Genomic DNA, 25,396 nt, shown 5'->3' with positions numbered 1-25,396 from the left:
AGACTAGAATGGTTAAATAAAAGGGCCGAGGCCCTCTGATAAAACAATAACTCAGAGAAATAAAAGTATCTGGAACGGCCGTAAGGGTTATGCTCATAGCTCAACCCACGGAACGTTTCACCATATTATATAACTGTGTGACATGAACGAAATATAGTAAATAATATAAAGCTGTGTAAGGGGAGCAATAACTACAGCAAGTATTAAATAGCTGTGCAAAGATGGTGCGTTAACGTTACATGCAGGCTGACGTTATGAATATAAGAGCATTAATGTACTTACAGATTAATAGTATGATTCTAATATGATACGGAAACTGGAAAATTAACATTATGCCTCTACCGGCTTAAACATCATGGTCGCGGGTATAACACCCTGTGTGTGGCAAAGGGGTTCGTCTTGCATTCATCAACCCGAATGCAAGCCTTAACCCTACAGCCGCATTAAGAAAATATGAAATATGGTAAAGAATCGAATACCAAATCTGATGCATTAACCTAGCTACTCATAATAGACCCGAGTTCTTGCCATAAGATTAAACTTCAAACGAAGGAGTCGACAGTCATACCAAGTTCGAAACAGAACAAACCCTCCCTGTGGCAAGTCCATCGATATTAACTTCATATGCATGATCATATTAAACTGTAGTAATAGACAGTGGGTAAACCCCGAGGAATAACACAGGCATGTGCATGAGAACCTTTAAATTTAACATCAAATAAACAGAGTAGCTTCGATATAGCCGGCAGCATAAAAGAAATCATACGTTAGTTCATTAAGAGACTGTAGTCGTGCATACAAAGATCAATACACAGGTAAACCATTCATATTAATAGCTTCAGGAGCCGAAAGGGACTAAAGTCCAGAACATAAGGGTTCTATTAAAACATGCAAATATTTGAACATATAAACCCTGAATTAACGGTATCAACTCAAAACAGAGATTTGGACTCAGATTCAAGTACCCATCTACATAAATTTACAAATGGCTTGCATCCGTAAGCAAAATAGCTGAACCCTCAGGGTTTCACGAGATACAGGTCTGGCATGGGGAGAGCCGCCTGTAAATCGCAGCAAGGGCTTGAACAAATAACAATAAGACCTGAGAAAAGCAGGAATAGCAGGACATAAGTTTCGTCCGGCCTGTGGAGACCTTCAATCCACCTAATCATAGATATTCTTTATATAATTACGCCTGCAAGAATAAGAACTCACCTGGATTGACCGTGGGCCAGCACCCTCTTTCCGCAGGCAGTAGAGGCTGGAAGATCCAAACCCTCCTGCACAGGAAATAAGTTATTCATTATCTGTAATAGAGAAAAACGCAGGTGCAATGAAAAACGTAATGAACTGTAGGGGTGTAAGACTGTAACCTGTGTGTTAGTGTTTTACAACAGTTAGATTCATACCTGAACGAGAGAGGTGTAACTGGAACAGTGCGGAGGAAGCTCTGCTGAGCGGAGGCACATTCTGGACGCAAATGAACTCAGGCCGAAGAACTCGGCGGAATATATGCTGAAGGTCAAACCCTCGATCAATCTGAGCCCTACGATTACACGGATTGATCACCATCGTTCGTATGGGCGGGGAGGTTGGCGCGGAAACGATAGTTGTACAACCCTGAACGTTCACATGGCAATCACATGGCCTCCTTCCACCTGGCCACAGGATGGATGAGCTGGATTAATATCCGCCTTCCACCTGGTGCTGCGTTAAATAAACAAGAATGCAATACAATAAGGTTACGGCATAGGTTATGGCATAGTGCTGGAGTGGGTAGGTGTAGCGTGAGCAAACCCGCGTGGAAACCAACCTAATGCCAAGTCGTATCATATGCAGGTGAATTAAATAAAGTGCATAAATTATAATGTTTTACCATGAACCGAATACCTTGTGATCACGGTGGCAAGTGATCTGTAAGGGTTAGGTAATAAATTTTTTTTTAAGTTAGATTGTGGTCGTGACAATGTGGTATCAGAGCAGAGGTTTCAAAACTGTGGCCTCTGGAACAGTAAAGATTATCTTATAATGTATATATGAAGACAATGCAGCTAATTGACTTTCTTGTGTACCAATTAGGAGACCCATACAGAGACAGCCATCTGCTAACAGCTAATAAGCAAGATGGAGGAAATGCCGGGAGCTGGCGGCATCCCTCAAGAAAATGCTGAGCTGTGGGTACAACTTGGTGCTGAGACACGCAGTACCAATCTGGCGATACTGCAAACAGTCCAAGAGCTAAAAAGTGAAATGGCGCGTCTACGAGAGGACAATGCCCGATTAACAATGGAGCAAGAAAGAATATTGAAAAGCTTGTCAGACAAACAAAATCCACCCTTAGCCAACCCCAGTGCGGAACAGCAAAGGGGAACTGAAGAACGGGATTATGCACCTGAGCTTTCAGAAGAACAGGAAGACCATTCTGATAATGTGCAGGAACAGCAAACCTCAAAGAGGCAGAAAATGGAGTTACAAGGAGAATTCCGAAAAATCAAACCTCCACTTTTCGATGGTGAGCAGGAAGAAGCAGCAGAAGCTTGGTTGATTAACATTAACAAATATTTTCAACTGTACGAATATGATCAAAATCTGAAGGCGCGGCTGGCCATTTTCCAGCTGCAAGGCAAAGCCACCTTGTGGTGGGAAGAGATTAAAATCGTGAAGGGAGTAAGTGAGCAAAGCATAACCTGGGAAAAATTTCAGAAATACTTTAAGGAGAGGTATTTAACTGAGCGCTTCTATGATGAGAAGGCGCGAGAATTCCATGACTTACGATTAGGACAGCAGTCCATGGATGAATTCATAAATCGCTTCACTTCTTTGCTTCGCTATGTGCCATACATAAAGGAGGAGAAGGCCAAGGTGCAGAGGTTCGTGAGTAGCCTACCAGCTTACATAAGGGAACGGATTGAGTTTGACAATCCCCGAACTATGGATGAGGCAATTCGAAAGGCTAGAATTTGTTATCAGCAGAACAAACAGAAAGGAGACATTCCAAACAAGAGATGGAATGAGAGAAAAGGCAACAGAGTTGCTGGAAACAACAAAGGCAGCCGTGGAAATGGCAGTAAGGGGGCTGGGAAGGGTCAGATCAGCAGAAACATAACCAAAGGCACCTTCCGAGCTAAGCCAAGCGAAAGCAGAATCAGCGAACCACCTGCTAGATCAGAGATTGAGGGAACCAGACCTCCAGTTCAGTGCTGGGTGTGTGGAGGACCGCACTACGCTAGGAATTGTCCACAGCGTAAAGGAGCTGATCAAATATCTCAAATCCATGAAGCCTCAACTGTTGGGGATGTGGCGCGCAGCGTACCAAGAATTAATGCAGCCTTAGAGGACCGGCAAGCGGAATACCAACCTTCCATGGTGGAATTCGAAGGTAAGATTTCAAACCTTTCTGTAGCTGTACTTATTGATCCAGGAGCTACCTTAAGTTATGTTAGTCCAAAAGTAGTGGAACATTGTAAGCTACCACCGGAAAAGTTCAAAAACCCATGGTTGGTCCAGTTAGCTACGGGAGCCAAAAGGCGGGTTTTAGCTAAAGTTAATAACTGTTCTTTCAGTATAGCTGGACAGCCCGTAACAGCAGACCTGAATGTACTTCCATTAGGCTCTTATGACATTCTTATTGGTATGGATTGGCTGGAAAAGCACTGGTCATTGGTGAATTGCAAAACCAAGACCATATACTACAAGGATGATTTGGGGCAGCAGCAAGAATTGCAGGGAATTAAACATCCTGTTCAGATTCGACCTATCACTGCAACTCAGTTAGCTAAATGTATTAGAAAGAAATGTCATATCTATGCCATACAAGTTGGCTATGCAAACCAGAAAGATAAGATGTCTGCATTAGACAATATTCCAGTGGTACAGGAATTTACAGATGTTTTTCCTGAAGAGGTACCGGGGCTGCCTCCAAAGAGGGACATAGACTTCACTATAGAGCTGATACCGGGGGCAGCACCAGTATCGCGGGCACCCTACCGAATGAGCGTACCAGAGTTAACAGAGTTGAAAATGCAGCTCCAAGAGTTGTTGGATAAACAGTACATACATCCCAGTGTATCACCCTGGGGAGCTCCGGTATTATTTGTGAAGAAGAAGGATGGGACCCTGCGCATGTGCATAGATTACCGGCAGCTGAATAAGCTCATGGTCAAAAACAAGTACCCCTTACCCAGGATAGATGAACTCTTTGATCAAGTGAAAGGGGCAAAAGTGTTTTCCAAGATTGATCTGCGATCTGGTTATCATCAGATCAGGATTAAAGATGAGGACATTGCCAAAACTGCTTTCCGGACACGCTATGGGCACTACGAATTTGTAGTGCTACCTTTTGGTTTGACCAATGCACCTGCCACCTTCATGTGTATGATGAACAGCGTGTTTCATCGGTTTTTAGACAAATTTGTGCTGATATTTATTGACGATATTCTGATATACTCTCGCTCCCAGCAGGAACACGAAGAGCACCTTAGGTTGGTGTTGCAGACCCTTCGAGAACATCAGCTATATGCTAAGTTCAGCAAATGCGATTTCTTCAAGAAGGAAATTCAGTATTTGGGACACGTGATTACTAAGGAAGGAATTGCTGTAGACCCGGAGAAGATAAAAACCATTATGGAATGGCCCATACCCAAGGATGTTGCTGATATCAGATCCTTTAAGGGATTAGCTGGATATTACCGGAGGTTTGTGGAAGGTTTCTCTAGGATAGCCTATCCTATTACCTCCTTACAGAAAAAGGGGAAGGTATTTAGGTGGACATCAGAATGTCAGCAGAGTTTTGACCGCCTGAAGCACCTACTTACCACTGCACCCATTTTGAGTATCGCTGATCCTAATAAGGATTATGTGGTATGCACTGATGCGAGCAAGGAGGGTGTGGGAGGAGTATTAATGCAGGAAGGAAAGGTAATAGCGTATGAATCAAGGAAGCTGAAGGAGCATGAACAGAGGTACTCTGCTTACGATCTGGAATTAACAGCTGTTATTCATGCGCTGAAAATGTGGCGACACTACCTCTTAGGGAGGAAATTCCTGCTGTTAACAGATCATCACAGCTTGACACATTATTTCAGCCAACCTACCTTGAATGCAAGACAAGGTCGTTAGGCAGATTTTCTAAGTGGATTTGATTTCGACATAAAGCATTTAAAGGGCAAGGAAAACCGAGTGGCGGATGCATTAAGTCGGAAGGTTCATTGTTTATGCGAACTTTCGGTCAGCAAATGGCAGAGTTCATTAATTGAGCAATTAAAAACAGCAGCTGGTCTTGATTCTGAATACCAGCACTTAAAACAGCAAGTACAGCAATCTGATAAGGAAAAATTACAGCAAGGATACACACTGAATAGTGCTGGAATGCTGTTTTTTAATAAGAAAATGTATGTACCTGATGCAAATAACCTTAGAAGGCTGATTCTGGATGAGTTTCATATCAGCCACTACACTGGTCATCCGGGGTACCAAAAGATGATCACTGCGCTTAAGAAGGAATACTATTGGCCAGGAATGAAGAAACAAGTAGTTGAGTACTTGGCACGGTGTTTGGAATGCCAGCAAATTAAGGCAGAGCATCAGCATCCCGCTGGACTGCTACAGCCTTTGCCCATTCCGGAGTGGAAATGGGAAATCATTTCCATGGATTTCATAACAGGGTTGCCCCGAACAAAGAAGGGCAACGACTCTATCATGGTAGTGGTTGATAAGTTAAGTAAACCAGCGCACTTTGTCCCTGTGCAGTCCACTTACAAGGCGGTGCAGATTGCTCATCTCTTCATGCAAAATGTGTTCCGACTGCATGGATTACCAAAGGTAATTATATCAGATCGCGATGTGAAATTCACCTCTACTTTTTGGAGGACATTGTTTGCCGAGTTGGGTACTCAGCTGAATTTCAGCACAGCTTATCATCCGCAGACCGATGGTCAAACCGAGCGAGTGAATCAGGTGCTGGAAGATATGTTGAGGGCGTATGTAATGCTGAAACCAGGTCAATGGGAAGAATATTTACATCTGGTCGAATTTGGGTATAATAATGGATATCACACTTCGACTCAGCTAAGTCCCTTTGAGGTCCTGTATGGACGAAAGTGTCGCACACCCTCAAGTTGGGGTGGACCTGAAGACAAGCTGAATTTGGGTCCGGAAATGCTTAAAGACATGGAAGACATGGTGAGAAAGGTGCGTGCAAACTTGAAAGCTGCACAAGACAGACAGAAAAGCTTTGCGGACAGGAAAAGAAGATTCACGGAATACAAAGTTGGCGACCATGTGTTTGTGAGGATTCAAACCAGAAGGAGCACCCTGCAGTGGAGTGGGTGCGCTAAGCTGGCTCCTCGATACTTTGGACCTTTTCAGGTCTTGGCTAGAGTAGGGCCAGTGGCCTACCAACTTGCCTTGCCAAGTCACATTAGGATTCATAATGTGTTTCACGTTTCTGTTCTAAAAAAATATGTCTATGATCCTAAACATGTCATTCAATGGCAAGATGTGCAGGTAAGAATTAATCCGGTTGTCTTTATTATGCAGCTACATGTAATAGGAAACTGAATAAAAGTATTGATTGCCTGCAGGTCGAACCGGAAGGCGAGGTTCTGGTCGAACCACAGAGCATTCTCGACCGGAGAGAAGTGCCGCTGCGGAAACGGGTTATTACCCAAGTTAAAGTGTTGTGGCAGCACTATGGGCCTGAGGAGGCTACATGGGAAGACGAAGAACTCGTTAGGAAAGTTTACCCACACTTATTTAATGAGAGAAGACATCGGGACGATGTCCAATCCCAGGGGGGGAAGATGTAATGACCCTGGTAACTTGTAAATCTGGATAATTACTATGGTAAAAACTGTGAAGTGGTTACTCATTGTTTGAATGACATTATTAATGAAAAGTTGATTATTGAATTATGTTACATGTGTATGTTCTTGAAAATGCTGGCAGCCTCCTGAAGGAGGATTTCTATTTTTAGTGAATCAGTTATAAAACTGATGCAACTGCTTCTCACCCAAGGAAAAGTCCTGGGAAGGAAAAGTCTCTGGGTTGTTGAGGAACAAGCAGAGAGAGGAATTCCATGAGAGAGCAGAGAAAGAAAAGAGGTTAAGTCTGGTAATGACCAGATAACCTAGCACAGAGGTGCAAGAGTCTTGTTGAGGGCTGCAGGCCTGCAAGACGGCTCGGGGGGAGAATCCAGTGAAGTGGATCTCAAGGTTGGGAGGATAAGAGAAAAACCATTGCAGGTGATTCTCTGAAGAAGGCACGACGGTAGCAGATTACAGGTATGTGTTCTTAAATAACTCTGACTTGCGTAACAAGCAAAGATAGCACTCAGACCGGTTCAGGTATTTAAGTCTCTTATCTGGTTATTTGCTGCAGTTAATTATTAATCTTGCTGAACATCAAACAGTGGTAGTGGAGCTGTCATATAGGTTAATACATATAGTCTATCTGCAGATCTGACTTGGAATTAAATTATCACGGTATAGACTAGAATGGTTAAATAAAAGGGTCGAGGCCCTCTGATAAAACAATAACTCAGAGAAATAAAAGTATCTGGAACGGCCGTAAGGGTTATGCTCATAGCTCAACCCACGGAACGTTTCACCATATTATATAACTGTGTGAGATGAACGAAAATATAGCAAATAATATAAAGCTGTGTAAGGGGAGCAATAACTACAGCAAGTATTAAATAGCTGTGCAAAGATGGTGCGTTAACGTTACATGCAGGCTGACGTTATGAATATAAGAGCATTAATGTACTTACAGATTAATAGTATGATTCTAATATGATACGGAAACTGGAAAATTAACATTATGCCTCTACCGGCTTAAACATCATGGTCGCGGGTATAACACCCTGTGTGTGGCAAAGGGGTTCGTCTTGCATTCATCAACCCGAATGCAAGCCTTAACCCTACAGCCGCATTAAGAAAATATGAAATATGGTAAAGAATCGAATACCAAATCTGATGCATTAACCTAGCTACTCATAATAGACCCGAGTTCTTGCCATAAGATTAAACTTCAAACGAAGGAGTCGACAGTCATACCAAGTTCGAAACAGAACAAACCCTCCCTGTGGCAAGTCCATCGATATTAACTTCATATGCATGATCATATTAAACTGTAGTAATAGACAGTGGGTAAACCTCGAGGAATAACACAGGCATGTGCATGAGAACCTTTAAATTTAACATCAAATAAACAGAGTAGCTTCGATATAGCCGGCAGCATAAAAGAAATCATACGTTACTTCATTAAGAGACTGTAGCCGTGCATACAAAGATCAATACACAGGTAAACCATTCATATTAATAGCTTCAGGAGCCGAAAGGGACTAAAGTCCAGAACATAAGGGTTCTATTAAAACATGCAAATATTTGAACATATAAACCCTGAATTAACGGTATCAACTCAAAACAGAGATTTGGACTCAGATTCAAGTACCCATCTACATAAATTTACAAATGGCTTGCAGCCATAAGCAAAATAGCTGAACCCTCAGGGTTTCACGAGATACAGGTCTGGCATGGGGAGAGCCGCCTGTAAATCGCAGCAAGGGCTTGAACAAATAACAATAAGACCTGAGAAAAGCAGGAATAGCAGGACATAAGTTTCGTCCGGCCTGTGGAGACCTTCAATCCACCTAATCATAGATATTCTTTATATAATTGCGCCTGCAAGAATAAGAACTCACCTGGATTGACCGTGGGCCAGCACCCTCTTTCCGCAGGCAGTAGAGGCTGGAAGATCCAAACCCTCCTGCACAGGAAATAAGTTATTCATTATCTGTAATAGAGAAAAACGCAGGTGCAATGAAAAATGTAATGAACTGTAGGGGTGTAAGACTGTAACCTGTGTGTTAGTGTTTTACAACAGTTAGATTCATACCTGAACGAGAGAGGTGTAACTGGAACAGTGCGGAGGAAGCTCTGCTGAGCAGAGGCACATTCTGGACGCAAATGAACTGAGGCCGAAGAACTCAGCGGAATATACGCTGAAGGTCAAACCCTCGATCAATCTGAGCCCTACGATTACACGGATTGATCACCATCGTTCGTATGGGCGGGGAGGTTGGCGCGGAAACCATAGTTGTACAACCCTGAACGTTCACATGGCAATCACATGGCCTCCTTCCACCTGGCCACAGGATGGATGAGCTGGATTAACATCCGCCTTCCACCTGGTGCCGCGTTAAATAAACAAGAATGCAATACAATAAGGTTATGGCATAGGTTATGGCATAGTGCTGGAGTGGGTAGGTGTAGCGTGAGCAAACCCGCGTGGAAACCAACCTAATGCCAAGTCGTATCATATGCAGGTGAATTAAATAAAATGCATAAATTATAATGTTTTACCATGAACCGAATACCTTGTGATCACGGTGGCAAGTGATCTGTAAGGGTTAGGTAATAAATTTTTTTTTAAGTTAGATTGTGGTCGTGACACTAGAGATTTAATTCCTATCATATTTTGGGTATATCTTTATTTAAAAAAATCTATAATTCTTTATTTAAAAAAATTACTTTTATTTTAATATTATTAAAATATTGGTTTGATCTCTATGGAATATAGATAGAATGTTTTTAGTGGTGGTGAGGATATAGAGTTTTAGATATATCTCATTAAAAACATTTTGATGAAATGGGAAAGTTTTTTGGTATGTGGTATAGATAAGCCATGGTATTCCATAGTATTTGTCTATACAAATCAGTAATATCCATAGTATTGTTAGATATCCATAACTTCAAATCAAGATTTTACCATGTGCAAAGATTGGTAAAGGCCTACGGGGCTTTGGATTGACGATGAATGAGTGCATTGTTAAAAACTATAAGTTATTGGTTCAAATCCCTGTAGGTGCTTACTACGAAAAAAAATTACAAGTAATTACTTATAATAAATAATAATTATTTTGAATAAATATATATTAAATAAAACATAATTTTCTTTTAAATAAATATATATTAAAGAAAACATAATTTTATGTTTACTGATACAATTGATAAGTAGCGATCGTTATTGGACCTGAGCTCTTGCCATGCTTTGCCTCGGCAACAAACTCTTTAACAGTACACAACTAACTTTTCATATCAAAAACATGGTAACAACAAGTACTTCTGCCATTGCTGTAACTGCATGAGAATATCTTGTTTTAAAACTTAAAATACTGTAGTGGCAACCATAACCACAGAAAAAAAAAATTGAAAAATGCGTTTGCTGTTGTAAAGGTTTGAGAACCAGACCGCCATTAATACAGGTGTACTCTATTGCTCAGGAGAGTATATTGCTGACAGGCAGCAGGCATTCTTGATACCTGAGAGGACAGTAGTAATTGGAATAGGTTTGAGGTTTTTTTAGTGCATGCAGCCTTACCATTATCATTGGAGTGGATTAATAGTAAAAAATATTTACCACTACCATCACGAGACAGTTATGAATAAGTTCTCGCAGTGTAACCGTCACGAGGGGGAGGTATTATCAATTTGATTTACCCCGTGATTTCATTTGGGGCCGTTTTCAAATGTCATCAGATCCCCCATTCTATGGGTATTAATGGCAAGTAACCCCATGACCTTCACCACCAAATTTGTCTCGAGTAAAAAGGGTAGGGCCCAGCCTTTCCCTACACCCCAATTCACCTAATCCAAATATCTCAACCTAATCTCCATTGCCACTCGGTGTCGGTGGTACCACGTTACATTTATGAATCCACGTTGTAAAAGCTTTCTGTTGATTCCGTCCAGATGTAACATCAATATCAACTTAATCTCTATTGTTATTCGGTTATCAGTGGTAATACACTATATAAGTTTTTTCCTAATTTTGTTGGGTGGTTATAAATTAAATAATTAGATAGAATTAACAAAAGCTTAAACAATATAGATTTACAAATATAATATTATAGATTTACAAATATAATATTATAGATTTACAAATATAATATAATATAATGATATCAACATATCAATGATAATGAAAATATTTATTAGTAAAAACATCTTTCTATAATAGATATCAACTTAATCTTCATTGTCAGCGGTAGTATCATGTATGTTCATAATAGATATTAGGACACTTACTTTATGATACATCTTATATTATCCGCTTAAAAAACCATAAAAATTAATTATATTATAACTTTATTTTAAATTATTATTATTATTTAATTATTAAAAAATTATTGTATAAATAATATATATAAATTTAAAAAACATTTAACAAAATAATAAGCAATCAGATTTTAATGATATATCTAGATATAATATTATTTTAATTAACTTAAAAAACAAAAAAACATAACTATTTTTAAAAGAAATCTTAACCCTTTATTTATTGAAAATATTTAAATATTTTAAAAATATTACATGAACATTAAATTTATTTAATAATTATTAATAATTAAATTATAATTATAAAAACTTTATTATAAAACAAACATGCATATTAACCAAATAAACCAAAGAAACAAACCTACCACACGGAGAATTCCACTCTTCCACTCTTAGAAAAGTTGATTTTCAACCCTCTAACTCTATATTTTTTTGTAAACCATGGTGTAGGGATATATATAAAATAAAAAATAAAAAATAAAAAATGATGCATGATCGTTTCTTATGTTAATGAATGGAGGTTATGTGGTTATTTTCAGTGTAGTTGAGGGTTTTTGTATTTGTCTTTTTATCATTCATTGCAAAGAGTAGCCTGTTTGTATTTATTTTTTATCAACGATTGTAAAGAGTAATGGGGTTGGTTTATTTTTTATCAACGATTGTAAAGAGTAATGGGGTTGGTTTAGGGACAAGTTTTAAATAAAGTTGGTGGAATAGATATTTATTGGTAATATCTTAAATTTTTTTGTTTTAATAATTGTAAAAAATAAGTAGGGTGTAACATCTTAATGTTCTTTTGTCATATTTGTAACATCTTAAATAAATACTAGCTTTCAAGTTAGGTATAAGTTTTAAATAAAGGGTATATTTATAATTATGAAGATGAGGATGAAGGTGTGCATTTTTAATTATTTATTGTTCATATTGTTGTAAATATACACTTTTCCTATTTTTCAATAACATATGCACATTTTCATTCTTATTTTTCCTTATTAGTGTAGTGTGAATATTTTATGTTTTTTTCTTTTTAATGGACATATTTATGATAAAATTGGCTCTAAATCTAGTGAAAATTTGTTGGAATTGAAAATTTGAATTGTCAAATCTTCATGAAATGAGTCTTCCCTAAACCATGGACACAAAATCTCATTATACATATTTTTAGAAGTAGTCATAAAACAATTCCCTCTAATTATGGGACCACTATGATTAGCCATGTTTTGGCCAACCTATATAGAATTACTTTGGAAACGAATATTAGCCTTTATCTAAGAAACCACACAAAAATAGCTAAAGGCCTAGCTGGGTTTAAGGGATATCATTCAACTATGGACCACCTTGTTACTCTCATGATCATTGCAATGGAGTGTCAAACTAATAAAATCAATCCCCTATGTTGTTTTGTTGACCTTAAAAAGGTTTTTGACACTATTCATAAGAAAAACATTTGGAAGAGATAGAGGTTCCTTTTTTAGTTGAGGGCTACTATGACAAGGGTGAGAATGTCATTTAGAATTTTAGGAGGATTGAGGGTTTCTCAGAAGAAATTAACTACAATATCAAAGTCCAACAAGTGTGTTCCTCATCCCCTACCCTTTTTGGCATATACATTGATAAGTTAAAAAGTGTTTGGAGGAAATAGGTTGTGTTGGCCCAACTCCAATTGATATATTTATCACTCTTCTTCTTCATGCCGATGATATTTTTCTTTTGGCAAAGAATCTTTCTGATCTACGCAAGCAACTAAGAATCTTCCAAGATATCTATTCCAAAATGGGTATGATTGTCAATATGGACAAAATGAAAGTCATGTAATTAAATCCAAAAAGATCACATATGATACTTTTATATATGAATCAACAACTTGGAGGAAATGCCTTCTTATAAATATCTTGGAATCAATATCTATATTTGGCTTAGCTTGAATTATAACATTGAACAAAGGGATAATATATGATGGAAAGCTTATTATAGGCTTGAAAATAATTATAAATCAATAAACTTTTAGATATGAGATTAATTTAAATAAACAAAAAAAAACACTCTTCTTTAATGAGTTGTCTTTAAGTGGGACCTTTTGGAATTTGGGGTGGCTGGAATCTGGCAAAAAGAATTGTGGTGAAATCTTGATTTTTATTGTTTAAACTGGTTTTTTGACTTCATATATGGATTCAACACCTTGAAAAACCCTGGAGCACTTCGATTCTGCAGAGTTCACCCATCAAATTTATGATTTCAATGAATCTTTACCATTGACAAATTAAATCCGAAAATAAACTAGAAATTTTTTCAAAAAATTACAATTAAAACAACTAGTGTCTTTAATATTCTGATTACTACCAATTTTTTTATTATTATTACTGCATGCGATGGATGAAATCCAAAGTGCAGAAAGCTGCGGGCTAATATTAGAAATGTAGGCAGCGGGGACGCAATACACAGGCGTCAGTATTTCCAAATTCCATTTCCCTATAAATCCTGAGTTGGAAATTCATCCATATTCCGCTGCTCGTTAACCAGAAAAGCTATGACGATTCTTGTAAAAAGTTTTGATGAATTTACTGGATTTGGATTCGTTATTCTAAGGCTTCGAAGTACGCCCATTATGTGAGTTCAGCTTCTTTTTCTACGAACCAGGAAAACGGATACGTTGGTCTCCACAACTAGGGAATACTTGTTACTGTAACAGTGTTGTTCAGGTTCTCTATTTCTCTGCTGGAAACGAACATTTAATATTATATGTTATTTTATTTTCTGGCTATTTTTTTTTTTTTTCTTATTAGATTTAGATTCAGTTTTTTTTTATTAGATGGGATTAACATTAATTTTCATGTTGGATGAAAAAACCGTATATTATTATAATTAAATTAAATTTAGGTTAAATAGCTTTAATGTTAGATGGAAGAATAATCTATTTATCAATGAGATAATACTATTACAACCAGGTCTTGTCTAGGTTGGAGCCCATTGCAATGTTAGATGGAAGAATACCCTGTCTAAGTTGGAGCCAACTGCAATGTTAGATGGAAAAATGATGTGTCCCAATAAAATGATGCTATCACAACCATATTGTGTCTAGCCAACTGCAATATTAGATGGAAGAATGATGTGTCACAATAAAATGATGCTATCACTGTCTCTGGACTAAAACCAAATAAAAATTAATTCCTATACAAACCAACTAATTTACACATCATATATCTCTAAATGTCAATAAATGTAATATTGTAAAATCAAATTAATATGATAACTGCAATATTAGATGGAAGAATGATGTGTCACAATAAAATGATGCTATCACTGTCTCTGGACTAAAACCAAATAAAAATTAATTCCTATACAAACCAACTAATTTACACATCATATATCTCTAAATGTCAATAAATGTAATATTGTAAAATCAAATTAATATGATAAAATGTTATTATTTTTATATTAAAAATAAAATTATTATAATTAATTTTAATAAATAATTAACCAAAAATATATAAATGTAATATTGTAAAATCAAATTAATATAATAAAGTGTTATTCATTTTTATAAAGAAAAAATTATTTAAAATTATAATCTCCATAATAAAGCTATTATAACTAATTTTAATAAATAATTAACAAAAGAATTGAAACCAAAAAAACTTTTAACCTCCTTTTTAAATAAAGATATATTAAAGAAAATCAATACTTTACATAGCCTGATACAATTGCTCCAGCAGAGATTGGCTGAGATCCAAGGCTTGCCTCGCTTTGTTTTGCGAACAAACTCTCTGACAGTACACAAACTAACTTTACATATGAAAAGCCTGGTAACAACTTCTACCGTTGCTGTAACTGTATGAGAATATCATGCTTTAAAACTTGAAATATTGTGATGGCAACAACTAACTTAAAAACAGTTGGAAAATACGTCTGTTGTCTGTTCTTGAAAGGCTTTGATAACCAGACCACCATTAATACAAATGTACTCCATTACTGAGGATAATATATTGCAGGCAGGCATTCTCATAGCGTAGTAATTGGAACAGGTTCGTTTAGGAAGGTAGCCATATCATTATTATTCGCCTGATTTCAAACATAATATTTCATTTTCACAACCATCCCTATTAAATTACCTTCGCAAGGAAAATCACAAGGCCCCCTATTTTTGTTACTCCCTCAAATTACCCCAAAATTCTCTCGGCAAGACAATTCAATCCACTGAAGAAGCGATTGCATCAATACTGAACTTGCGCAGAGCGATTTCTGTGTCTGATGTGAAGAAGGCTTGAATTCTTGAAGAGAGCAATCAGTGGATCAGCGCTGTACAGATCGTTTGCAGAATATTTGTCTCCCCGTTTGTGGACGGTCACATGGAGGACGGCCACTCCCCCGGGTTTCAGAGTCCGTTCGATCTCTGAAACGAAGAGGGACGGGTAGAGACTCGAGAGCATGGTCGAACACGTTCGAGAATTCAAAATCGAAGGTATTGTCGGGGAAGGGGTGACTGTGCATATCCCCATGGATTACCAGAGGAGGATATGGAACCAAATCGATGCCAATGGCGTCAGGCACTCCTATTTCTTTGAGGGCAACCACTTCTTGCCCCACCCTCGCTCCAATACACAGCGCCTTCGATCTGGGTCTCAGTAATTGTTCCTTCATGAGACCCCGGAACATGCCAGAAAACACATCGACCTTTCTTCTCCAGTCCCGGCTGGTCCACAGCTTCCTGAGCCTCGGATTCAGCGTTTTGTTCAGCTGCAACTCGATGTATTCCTCGTACGATCTGAACGCGCGGCGGGGACGAATTAGCTCTGAGGCTCCCCCACTACCCCCTGTGCTTAAATCAATATTTCGATTCAGCCTGTTCATTAATTCATGATTACAGGCATTCATGCAATGGCGGGCTGCACGATCCTGTTTTTGCTCTGAAATCAAAATAGCGTAAGCATGTGCAGAAAGTATAAACACTGGTGGGGAGGTGTTACGAAATTCCAACCCTGTTGGGTTGTTGGCTGTAATGCGTTACACTTTGGAACCCACATTGTCCAAGCTTCTTGAGTCAATTATATAAATTAAATAGTGTAACCCACATTGTCCAAGCTTTTTGAGTCAATTATATAAATTAAATTATTAGTAAATATGGATAAACATTAATTTCTACTAAAGATTAATTTAATCTCCAATCCACATTGTCCAAGCTTCTTGGGTCAATTATATAAATTAAATTATTAGTAAATATAGATAAACATTAACCTATACTGAAGATTAACTTAATCTCCAACAAACGATGTTTAAGATTTGTTGTGTTGATTCTATTCAACCATATAAATAAATGATTGTTAAGTACAAATAGACATCATTTTATAATTAATATTAACCTAATTTACAACTCACACTCTCCAAGCATTCAGCCATATAAATTAAATGACAGGAAATACAAATAGACATCAATATATAATAGATATTAACTTAATCTCATTGTCATTGGGATGTGTGTATCACCACCTTATATTTATGAATCTACATTGTCATTCTTTTGTTGATTTCACTCAACCATATAAATCTGGAATTTATTTTCATTTCATCCAACCTCTAAACATAGATAGACATTAATTCATATAAATTAAATAATTGGTAAACACATATAGATATCAATTTGTAGTCCACATCAACATAATTTCGGTTATCAATTTCAGTTATCATTAAGGTGTAGGCGGTGTCACATTAGTTTCTAAACCTACATTGCTTCACATCAATTCATATAAATTAAATAATTGGTAAACACATATAGACATCAATTTGCAGTAGACATCAACATAATTCGGTTATTTATGTTATCATTAAGGTGTAGGCAATGTCACATTACATTTCTAAACCCACATTGCCCAATTTTTTTTTTTTTGTTGATTTTATCGAGCCCTATAAATTAAATAAATAATTTTTTAATTAAATTGAAAGAAAAAAAAGGCATAACTATCTTTGAAATAATTAAATGTCTGCCCTCTATTTTGAGACCTACTAAAATTATTCAATATTTCGATGAGATTAAATCCCTATTATTCACCTAATGCTTATTGGTAATTAAATTAAAATTATGAAAACCTTGTGCCAAAATAAACACACATAACAATATAACAAGAAAAAGGAAATTGATTTGAATAAACAAACTTGGATCATGGAGCATTCCATGATTATAAAAGTTGATTTTGTAACTCTATATTTTTTTGTGAACCATGATGAATTAAATTTTTTTTTTTTTCTTTAATGATGAATGATGGTGATGATTTGTTAGTTTTATGTGATCATTTTCATTAAATTTATGACCTCTCCAACAATATATTTGTGCATTTGGATTTCTTTTTCTATCAATGATTGCAAAAATGTAGGTAAGGTAGGGTTAAGGACAAGTATTAAATAAATTTGGTGGAAGAGATACCCTTATTTGTAACATTTTACCTTCCATTTGTCTTAATAATTACAAAAAGAAGTGAGAGGTTTAAGGACAAGTCTCAAAAAATTTGGTAAAATAAATACATTTACTTGTAACATTTTAACTAAATAATAGCTTTCAAATTAGCTACAAGTTTAAAATATTTTTAATGAAATAAATAACTCAAATTATAACATCTTAACTGATAATAACTTTTGTAACATAATAAAATATTCTCATTATTAATATCTCATATAAAATAACTTCCATTCATTGAAAAATACGTATTCACATGTTTCAATGATACAATCATAAATACTTATTGATGGAGATTTAACTTGAAACAAAAGAAAAAAAAAAAAGGATCCTTAAGGATTTTCAATTAAATTGATTTAAACTCTGTAAAATGTTGATGGCATTTCTTGATAGTGGGAAAAGAGTAGAGAGTATATCTATAATGATGAGGATGAGGATGAATGTGTGCATTTTTAATCACTTGTTATTTCAATTGTTATAAATGTACATTTTAATTTTATCTTTTTTTCAATAGCATATGCATATTTTCATTTTTATTTTCTCTTAATAGTCTAGAATATGTTAGTCAATTCAATTGTACTAGAATTGTGTTTAGAGTAAATTCATCAATCCAGGTTGGTAGACTTGTGAAATGTAATGCAAGAAATATAATAGGCTTTCAATGCTAAATAAAACTACTAAGTTCTTGACTTGAAAGTAAAATTCTAATCTATAAAAAATATTAACAAATTATCTATTCCATGATAGCCATGGTTCTAAAACAATTTAAGATTCTCATGCCATGTAGACAATTATTATGAATAGTTCTTACAAACTCAATATATATGTGTCTCGTAAATATGAAGTTTGAGTTATATGTGAATAATAATTTCTATTCAATTGGAAAATACTTGTTATTAGCCTTCATTCTATGGACACACAAATAAATTTAAAATTTAAGGTTTGAATTCAAATTCTAATGAATCAAACATGTAATGTAAGGAACATAAATTATGAAGAATAAACTCAAGTGATCACTATCTTTAATGAATTGTTTGTAAATCTGCAAATGCTATTGTACAAATAAATAAACGTGTTCTAAAACAAAGTGAAACTAATTAAAAAATGGAAAAGAAAACAATGTGTTTTCTTGCACAAGGTGGCCTTCCTGGCTTGGTCACATGTATGAGGAGTAAACAAATACTCTAGATATCTAAACAAGTCGTTATAACTATATTCATAAATAATGCATTGCACATGAGAATTAAAGATCAACAACAACGTGTTAGCAACATTGTTTGTATTACTTTAGAATGTTTGCATATAAAAACCAACTTGTTTCACCCATGGAGCGTAGAATAGATGGTGATTGGGTGTATTTTTAAGTCATTCCATGATGTGAAGGTCACCGGTTTGACACTCTGTGGGAAAAAATGTAACCATGTTAAGGGTTGGTGTGGCCTAGGCCGGGGGCAATTCCCGAGTGATTTGGGCAGCTTAGATGCGCGTAGGTAGCGATTTATCAAGCCATAGGTCAAGCATGATGTAATATTTGGAGAACTCAGACAACTTGACAAAAAAAACAAAAACAAAACCAACTTATTTTTCATTGTAAGGCCCATGGGTATTTATACATGTTAAGACAACAACAATTGAGAATATCACCACATAGATTTATAACAACATGATTACTTAATATTCCTTGGATCTAATTCAATGATACATGGATGAGAAATTCATGATGATATACATGAATTTCTTATGCAAATCTATGTAATCCCTCAGCTTGATTCTCATGATCCGATCCATTATTTTCACCATAAGAATTTTGCTTCAGAGCATGTGCCACCATTTGATTGTAGGTTTGACTAAGTTGTTTTGGTGACATGGAGGGATTCAGGTTTCCCTCAAGAAGTAGAGATCCTTCTCTTACTTTTTCGCCATGTCCTCTAATTTAGATTTTTGTTGAGCCACATCTACAACTATAACAACTTGTGCTTTGGCTACAAAAATGGAAAACTAGCTATAGAATGTGTAAGTTTATGTAGTTATGTCATTTTGAATTGTTTTTATAAATAAACATACAAAACTATATAAGAATGGACATCTTTACCTTTGAAATTTCCACTTGTGAACTTTGCACATATGATAGCATTGGATTTGAAAAATTATGATGTTAGCAATATTTTAAGGATAAAATAAGAAAAAGTAGGGTTACAAAAATGACAAAAAGAGTTTATTTTTGGGCCTCAACATTCCCCCATGCTAAGGATATTGCATGTCCTTGTGCATAAGAAAAATTGCAAAATTACTGTAATTATTTTCTTGGCATTCCATAGTCTTAGTAGCTTGGATGGGGATGACCAAATTACTACTTGGAGCTCTCTTCTTCCTCATAGAAATAGACCATCTTGGCTCCTTGAAGAGTATCTTAGCAATGAGATGTTTAATATTTGAGTATAATTTATTATTGGATTATTTAAGCTTTATATTATTTTTTTATCAATATTGCATCCTCTTTAGCATATTTTGATTCTATGTCTTTAACACTCCATTCTCAGTTTTTTTGTGTCTTTCTAGAACTTCCAATTCTCTAATTTCTTCTCTTAATTTTTCCATTATGCCCCTCTATTCATAAGTATCAATTGGTATTTATTATGTATAAGATGGTGATCGATTATGAATAGGAGATGTCGATGGATTATGAACATGTGATGTTGATGGATTATGAAAAGGATATGTCGATGGATTTTAAACATGAGAATAGATAGGGGGTTGTACTTGATCTTGTTGTACCTCTTTTTCAAGATATTCAATGTATTCGTAAACTCTTTGTTGAGCAATGGAAATTTTAGGACTATTTTCCTTCTATTTTGGTGGTGTTGTAGATGACAAAGGAATAGATATCCTTGATTTTTTTTGCCAATTTTGCCTTCTCTAGTGAACTACTATTTTCCCCATAAGAGTCCTCAATATTAATTATTTGAAGTTTAGCAATTTCACATCCTTTTTCACCTTTGGTCATGCTATGAGAAACTCTTATACACTTTTCCCCAAATTCAAGGTCTATATTTACTGTAACCAAGGAAAATTTTAAGGATGGAAAATTTTCTTGAAGTTTAAAAACGTTGGTGAATCTCAGTAATCCTTAATATGCAAACTATAAAAAATTTATTGATATATTTGTAAAATTATTCAAATTTATAATGATTTTATATATAGTTTGTATATATTGTTGGCGATTGTTAAGGTAAAATAATTTTATATTCTAAAATTTGGGTGAATCGTCTTTTATAAAATTGGAAATTGGCTAATGTTTTTTGTGGAAAAATAATGGAAAATTAGCCCACTGGGCGAACATTAGCCCCTAAAATTTTCCATAATTGTAACTTCTTCCTCCACAACAATATTTTATTTTATTGTTTCTTTCATTTTGGTCTCTCCTGTAGTCAGGTTGTTCTTAAAAACAAGGGTTTCATTTTTTTTCTTTACATTTTTCCTTGCCCCCTTCTTTAATTAATTCTTCTTCTATGATGTTTCCCAAGATTTTCATGGATTCTCGCCCAAAACACTCTCCTCAACTATGTCTATTAATTGAGAATCTTCAAGTTCAAAATTATCCACGGCTCAAATTTTTCGACGTTGTCAACCATTGGTTCGATCACAAGGTTAATCACTAGCTTTGCCATAGTTTCATGGTTTTGAGTCTCTGAAACCATAACCCTAATGAGTCTTTTCTTATGACTTTGAGCTGTTGTTTCCTGTGAAGCTTTAGGAGCTGATTGAAGTGATTCCTCATAAGGAAATCATCCCAAATATCTCTTTTATGGATAACTCTACTTCAAACTAAAATTTTGATGAGTCTAAAATGAGACAGACTCCTTTCTATATTTTTGGATTTTCTCTGAGTTTTAGAAGCCATATTTTTAATACTACTAAGGAGATGATAAGGCAGTTTATTTCATGATCTTTTTGAAAATGCATCAAGAGACAAACATGATAAAACAATATTAGACCATATATACCTTCGCAAGTGATAAATTTTTGAATAATAAAGAGAATATCGCTCCATTTTCTTTTGAATACATAAACAGGCATACCCTTTCACCAATTTGTTTCCATTTCAGGGTCTATCAAGAACTTTTTCAATGTATCCCCTTTAATTTTCTAATTTTTAAAATAGTTCTCATTGGTCTTGGGAAATTTACTAGCCTCGACCAAGAAAGATTCAGTCACCTTGAGTCGAACATCACTAATGTTTGCTTCAACTCCATCAAAACCTTTATAAAAGGATTTAGTGACTTCCATTTCATATCCCTTAAACTTCACAAGAAATTGTAACCAACATGCTTTCTCAAATTTCTTTCTGCATTTTGGATATGCTTCCAAAAGTTCAACCCCAATGAAATCAATACTTACTACTAGTGTCATCCTCAATGTTTAAGAATTCTAAGCCATAAAATTTATTCTTTTGTTAGAATTTTCATAGGATAATGTGGAATGGAAAAGAAGTAATGGGAGAATATAAATGTAGACATAATGAAAATTTGGCAGAGAAATTGAGTTTGGGTTGTAATAATGATAAGAAATTAAATCCATCTCATATAACTATTACCAAATATTGATCGTTGATGATATCAGCAAGGTTATTATCAATCAATTCATTCGTTGATGTGATGGATTAATGGATATTATAGACCTTACAACTATATAAATTAATGTGCAGATTCAAAACTTCTCATGAAAATTACTAAATCACAAGACTTGAAGATACTCTACTGATCTCTGGAAGTTACTTCACCATCTAGAACACAAATCATCGACATGAAAAAGGAAACATCACACATGCACAAATATTTATCTAGGGGAAATCAATTGCTCAAAACCCCTTACTATCTATATTGCATTAATCATAGAATGGAGATGAAATACATATGCTTGCTCAAGTTTAAGCACACCCTGCAAGTGTATATTCTATCCCTCTGCTTGACTGGATGACTCTGGCGAACACTTAACCAAATTTCAAGCCCTCCAAGCTCTTATTTCCTTGTGTTTCTCCTTGAGTAATTAGGCCCCTATTAATTAGGAAATTCCCTCAATTGGATTGCACAATTCCTCTAGAATCTTCCTCTCAGTGCATGCACCACTTGTACACTTCAGAATAATCTACAAGTGATAGTACATTGCCTTGGAATCTCCATCTCAACTAGGTAACTCAAATTCTCTACATACATGAGCTAATTTAGGTCGATATCAGTTAAATCGATGATCACTGAGTGTGGATGAAGTCACACTTCCACAACTTGACCTTCCACTAGTTTCTTCAACAGTTAGAACTAGTTTAACTGACCATAACTCAATTTAATTGAATTGAATTGCTACAACTAAAATTAACTCAACCTAGGCTCCTAAAATTTAGGAATCACTACACACAACTGAACTTCATTCCCCTAACTCGAATTAACTGAGCTAGACTCTTGTTTTTGAGGAATGAATTCAAAAAAACTGAACTTCAACTCATTAACTCAAATTGAGTTCTCTTAACTGAGTGACAAGAGCCATGTCACCTGAATTAGCTCCTCCAAGTTGTTTGTTGATGTTGAATTTCAAATTTCCACAATTTCATTAAGGAAAAATCAAAATTGAGACTTTCTTACTGCATTTTCAACACTCCCTCTCAACAAGAAAGGGATTATCAACCCTCCCTATCATGCACCTATGTAATGTAATGCATGCAACACCTCTCATTGTTTTTGCTACTACTGCAACTTCTGCAACTAAGAAACATCCAAAAAAATGTATCAGTTGTGTTTACAACTGTCTACTAGGAAAATTATGTTGCTACTGACTCTACTACTGAGCCTCCTGCTCTTCTGTCAACACTCCTCTTCACTCCTTAGTATATGACTGACACTAATCCTCCTACTACTAAATATTTTGGCCCCCTCGTAGTGAGATGATGATCCAAGAGGAGAATGCCTCAATGGACCCTGCCCAAATTTATGCAACTCTTGGACTAAGGATCTATATCGCTCCACCTCGCTCCTAGAGGTATAGCTGCATGTTATCCCTCTGACCACTTAGCTTGAAATTTCTCCTTACTAGAGGTATTTACCTTAGTGGATGTCTCCACACTTCCTCCTTCTGCCTCTCCATTTATGGTTTCTCCACAACTTCTTGAGGCTTCTTTTGAGGCTGCATGTTGAGAGGTCTAACATGCTCCCCCTCAAACACCATATCTCTAGTCTTTTCCTTGCTCCTCAAGGACGTGCGTGCATCTTCTACCCCAATTTCATACAGGACCTTGACTCCAGCACCAACCTTTCACTTGTCTCGTGGTTATATGTCTCGAGAATTCTTTCCCTTTGCTAAAGATCACATCATAACCACGGACTTCCAAAACTACCACAGAGATGAGATTTTTCTTTATTGTTGGAACGAACATGACATAATTGAGTCTCAAAGGGGATCCAAAATCCCTCTAAAATGTGATTGTACCAATCTCGGTCGCGCTATACCTTTTGTCGTCTCCAAACTCAATTTTCATTTGGAGATATTTCTCCAAGTCACTGAAAAATTCTATATTCCCTGGCATGTGGAACGAGGCACCTAAGTCTAAGTACCACACACTCCTCATCATTTTTCTTTCCATGCGATGAGAGTAAATTCAAGCCCAAACTTTGAAGCCAAGGCTTCACATGTTGCTGCTACTACAAGCTCCTTCGTGCTCGCCTTCTTGTGTGGACATTTTGTGGCATGGTGCCTGAATTCATGACAATTGAAACACTTAATTTTGGATGAGTCTTTCCTCTTCCCCCCTTGACAGGATTCAACCTCACCTTGGGACTTATTTCCCTTGGCCTCCATTCTTTGTTGACTAATGCAAAGTCCTCTTCCTATTCTTTGGATGAGGTCCCATCTCTAGTGTTTTGCCTTATTTCCTCCTACACCAAATCAAACCATAAGTGCTCCCAAATCAGTAGTTTCTCCCTCCCATTCACTGAATCCTAATAGCTATGAAAACTCTTGAGAAGGCCCAAAAGGACTATAGATACAAAGAATTCTTCAGGGACATTAACACCGACTTTGCAAGTTGATCACGACACTGTGTAAACTTTCTCAGATACTACAGAATTATGTCATTCTTCTACATCTTGATATTTTTAAGTGTGTCCTTGAGTTCCAACTTCCCGTGGTCACTACTATTCTCGAAGAATTATGTCAGTGGTTTCCACATTGTAAACGTAGTTTCTTTTCCATGGAGATTCGAGAAAATATGATCTTGTACTCCCTCCAATATGATTATCCCCACCTTGGCCACATCTTTCTTCCACTGAGCAAGATTTTGTGCACCAGATGCTTGAGGTTTTGCAACATCTATTTTGATGTATTCTAGCAACCCATTGTCATCCAAAATTGCCTCCATGCGTTCCTTGCCTGAAAAAAAATTTGGGGTGCCTTCCAAGGCATACTCTAGCCTTAGTCCATTGAACGCCATCTTCTCATCTCTAACGAAATCCTACTAAATTTATCTTCAAATTCGAACCTCCTGCAATGAAAACTTTGAAATTTTTTCTCTACAGTGAATCCAACTCTTATACCATGTAGAAATTAATGTGTGGATTAAAAAATTCTCATGAAATTTACTAAATCACAAGACTTGAAGCTACTCTACTTATCTGCGGAAGTTAATTCATCATCTATAACACAAATCATATACATGGAAAAGGAAACATCACACATGCACATAGATTTATCTAGGGGAAAGAAATTTCTCAAAACCCCTTACTATATATATTGCATTAGTCAGATAATAAATATGAAATACATACGCTTACTTAAGCTTGAGCACACC

The 25,396-nt window shown here is 36.0% G+C and overlaps 1 long non-coding RNA gene and 1 pseudogene across 1 annotated transcript; both read right to left on the bottom strand.

Moving 5' to 3' along the window:
- Positions 1-969: 969 nt before the first annotated feature.
- Positions 970-1,522, bottom strand: LOC149206098 (uncharacterized). Its single transcript, XR_016253033.1, has 3 exons — positions 1,410-1,522; positions 1,216-1,280; positions 970-1,102 (listed from the first exon to the last, which is right to left on the bottom strand). It is a non-coding gene; the product is annotated as an uncharacterized LOC149206098 (long non-coding RNA).
- Positions 1,523-8,423: 6,901 nt separating this feature from the next.
- LOC149206097 (uncharacterized) lies at positions 8,424-15,965 on the bottom strand (annotated as a pseudogene).
- Positions 15,966-25,396: the final 9,431 nt, after the last annotated feature.

The sequence above is a fragment of the Pinus tabuliformis genome, chromosome 1_2 (assembly GCF_031772625.1).
Source record: "Pinus tabuliformis cultivar Carrire ecotype Pingquan chromosome 1_2, CPIR1, whole genome shotgun sequence".
Classification (NCBI taxonomy): Eukaryota; Viridiplantae; Streptophyta; class Pinopsida; order Pinales; family Pinaceae; genus Pinus; species Pinus tabuliformis.
Note: the sequence above shows the minus strand (reverse complement) of the source record. Positions and strands in the feature narration are given on the sequence as shown.